This window comes from Ambystoma mexicanum, chromosome 2p (assembly GCF_040938575.1).
Source record: "Ambystoma mexicanum isolate Mex_15411 chromosome 2p, UKY_AmexF1_1, whole genome shotgun sequence".
Taxonomy (NCBI): domain Eukaryota; kingdom Metazoa; phylum Chordata; class Amphibia; order Caudata; family Ambystomatidae; genus Ambystoma; species Ambystoma mexicanum.
In genome coordinates, this window is record NC_090923.1 from 1,259,650,298 (window position 1) to 1,259,654,231 (window position 3,934).

General features: G+C 44.0%; 1 non-coding gene across 1 annotated transcript; it reads left to right on the forward strand.

Annotated features, from left to right (window-relative positions):
- On the forward strand, positions 1–107 carry LOC138568604 (U6 spliceosomal RNA). The gene has a single exon (XR_011302924.1). It is a non-coding gene; the product is annotated as a U6 spliceosomal RNA (small nuclear RNA).
- Positions 108–3,934: the final 3,827 nt, after the last annotated feature.

Sequence of the window (3,934 nt, forward strand, 5' to 3'; positions counted from 1 at the left end):
GCTTGCTTCTGCAACACATGTACTAATATTGGAATGATAATGGGAAAATTAAATTGGCCCCTGCTCTAAAGGATGACACGCACATTCGTAAAGCATTCACTATTTTTGGCACATGACAGGACAGAAACTTTCTTAATTTGCAAGTCTTTATTTTTTAATAGATCTTTTTTAATGAAGATTGAAATTGTATGTTCATTCATATTACACGACAACACAATACATTTTGCGCCAAATTCAACACTAATGCCTCAGGAGCCTTTTACTTGTGAATCCTCTTGACTGAATGAACAGCCACGTCCCCTTGAATTTCTTGACTTGTACTTTTAGAAGTGGCATGCTTCTTTTGTTTTTTTTATCCCATTCTACCAAACTCAGTATTATCACTTTCCCCCTTGTTCTGCACTCCAGCGTAAACTGCTTTGAGGTGATATTTGCAAAGATCGCTCTGAACTACAGCTTTACTTGCTTCTGGGCCTTAATCTTTAATTGGAGCTGAGCAGTGTACTCCGGACGTGGCTGCTTATAGTTGGTTGATTTCTTTTTTGATTTCTGTAACTTTCAAACAGTCCCATTGTGAAATACCATTGTCACAATGTGCTGCAGTGCATGAAAACTTAAAATTAATGGGAGGATTGAGGGAGAGGGAGAGGGGGAAGAGAGAGGGCGGGAGGGTGGGAAGGAGTGAGTGAGTGAGGGAGGGAGGGAGGGAGGGAGGGAAGGAGGGAGGGAGGAGAGAGACAGAGAGAGAGAAAACAAAGAAAATATGGTATTTGGTGGCTATGTATTTGCATGGAAAAGATTTTAGGCTTTTAATCAAGGGGAAAGGGGCTCTGTGGCTGGTATCTCAGCCTGTTGATGCTTTGTTGAGTTGCTTGGAACATGCAAGGAAGGAGACCTGAAGCACTCCCGACCAGGTTGCATGTCTCCAAGTTACTGAAATCCCACAGACCTCCTCCCTGTGCCACAAAGTTCTGGGCACTGAGCTCTGCAGTTGTTTCCCACAGGTCGCCAAGTGCCCCAGATTTACTTTCTCATAGTTGCTAGTTACTGCTACCCCACCTCGACCACTATATTTTCCCCAGATACTTGCTACTGTGGAGTAAGCAGGGCTAAGAGAGAGGGAGAGGGGGTGTGCCTATGCAAATCATCTGCCAGTATGCTTCCTGGGAGGTCATTCCATCTCACCAGCTGACACCTGGGCAGTGGCAGGTAATTTGGAGAACAGACATATACGGACAGGCCACAGAGCAAAGGCTGAGCCGCTGATCGAGGATCCCTCTAGCCATGTCTCCGTAAGTTACCGAGGTCCAGAAAATTCCACCCTCAGCTCTCATAGAGAGGTCCTTGGCCGATCGTGGCCGATCAGGGCAGTGAAGGGTCAGGGGTGACTGCACACTGCCTCACTTTTTCACTGCTTTCTACAGCGGTAATGCCTTTGCAGAAGGGGCCTGTACAAGTGATGTTGTCCTGCGCTATGGGAAAGTGACATTTATCCACTGACATTAACCAAATTACTTGCGCTGTTCAATGCACATACATGCATAGAAATCATGTTATGTTTTTTTGGGGAAGGTCTAGAGGGTCCTGCTGATGATTTATTAAGCTGTCTGCTACTCTTGCTTTTACTTAGTCTTCCCTGCCCAGGCATGTTTAAGTCATACTGTATGTCCCTCCATTACAATGAAAACTCTGTTGAAAGCACAGAGGTACATAGGAATGGATCTGTTAAGAAATGAAACAAAAAGCCTGGAAAAAAGTGGAAACGGGTAGGATTTGGACTTACAATTAACTAACAGTTAGATGTGCTATCCCTTGACCCACTGACCCCCTTTCCTTTTGTGTAATCCTTTTTTTCTCAGTAGGGTTTTCCAAAGTGGATTTCATATAAAAGATCCTAGACCTGCATTCTGTGGCACACATGCCTCATATCCCGTTGCTCTTGATAAACTCACAGCATCTCTCACCAATATAAGCTGTAAAAGATTTTGAGGGCTTAGCCAAGCAAACTAGACGCGAGTCGAAGGTTGAGCAATCCTTTAATCAGCAGCAAAGTTAACATTGAAATCAGCCTCGGAATCTCTTAAAGGATGGTCCAATATCTGTTGCTGGCAGCGCGCAATGGGGCAGACTGGGTGCTGACACCTTAAGCCATCTCCTGTTCTTGCCTTGTCCTTGATCCAGCCATGGGCCCACATACACTCAGAGGTACAGAGTGTTTCTCATGTCTATGGGTATTCTGTGATGCTCTTACGCTTGCATCACACAGACATCGTGATGGGGAGGGGGTGTCGATTTGCAAGCACCCTTGAGCATGAATCTTTTTATCTTTAAATATAATTGGCATTAAACCAAACCCTTTAGGACCAGATCAATACAGCAGCAAAGAATGCTGATGAATTGCTGTTTGCCGCTTAATCCCATAACATCCGACATCTAAATGGGGTTTGGTCAAATGTTTGTCATAACAAATGTCCTTATGTCAAAGAGCAGAAAGTCCAGAGGTCCTAATCAATGGTTTGGTTGGCTCTCCCTTTGTGCTTGCCTTAAGGCGTCAGCACCAGAGGCTGCCCGATTGCGCCCTGCAAGCAACCAGTGTTGGCCCATCCTTTAAGAGATTCTGAGGCTGATTTCAATGTTATTTTTGCTGCTGATTTAAGGATTGCTCAACCTTCAGCCCACGTCTAGTTTCCTTGGCTATGCCCTTGACATCTTTTACAGCTTGTATTGGTGGGAGATGATGTGAGTTTATCAAGAGCAACGGGATATGAGGCATGTGGGCCATAAAAAACAGGTCTAGGATCATTTTTATAAGAAAGTCTCTTTAAGTAGGGAACTTTGGACAACCCTGCTGAGAGCGAAAGGATTACACAAAAGGTAGGGGGGTCAGTGGGTCAAGGGATAGCACATCTGACTGTGAATCAGTTTATTGTAAGTCCAAATCCTACCTGTTTCAACATGTTTCCAGGCTTTTTGTTTCATTTCTTAACTGAACTTAACTTCCTATGTACCTCAGCAAAACATGTACTAATATTGGAATGAAAATGGGAAAATTGAATTGGCCCCTGCTTCAAAGGATGACATGCACATTCGTAAAGCATTCACTATTTTTGGCACACGACAGGACAGAAACTTTCTTAATCTGCAAGTCTTTATTTTTTAATACATCTTTTTTAATGAAGATTGAAATTGTATGTTCGTACATATTACACGACAACACAATACATTTTGCGCCAAATTCAACACTAATGCCTCGGGAGCCGTTTACTTGTGAGTCCTATTGACTGAATGAACAGCCCCACCACCTTCAATTTCTTGACTTGTACTTTTAGAAGTGGCACGCTGCTTTTGTTTTTTTATCCCATTCTACCAAACTCGGTATTATCACTTTTCCCCCTTGTTGTGCACTCCAGCGTAAACTGCTTTAAGGTGCTATTTGCAAACATCGCTCTGAACTACAGCTTTACTTGCTTCTAGGCCTTAATCTTTAATTGTGGCTGAGCAGTGTACTCCGGATTTGGCTGCTTTTAGTTGGTTGATTCTTTTTTGATTTCTGTAACTTTCAAACAGTCCCATTGTGAATTACCATTGTCGCAATGTGCTGCAGTGCAGGGAAACTTAAAAGTAATGGTAGGGAGAGGACGAGGGAGAGGGAGGGGGGTTGTGGGTGGTGGAAAGGAGGGAGGGAGAGAGGGAGGGAGGAGAGAGAGACAGAGAGAGAGAAAACAAAGAAAATATGGTATTCGGGGGCTATGTGTTTGCATGGAAAAGATTTTAGGCTTTTAATCAAGTGGAAAGGGGCTCTGTGGCTGGTATCTCAGCCTGTTGATGCTTTGTTGAGTTTCTTGGAACATGCAAGGAAGGAGACCTGAAGCACTCCCGACCAGGTTGCATGTCTCCAAGTTACTGAAATCCCACAGACCTCCTCCCTGTGCCA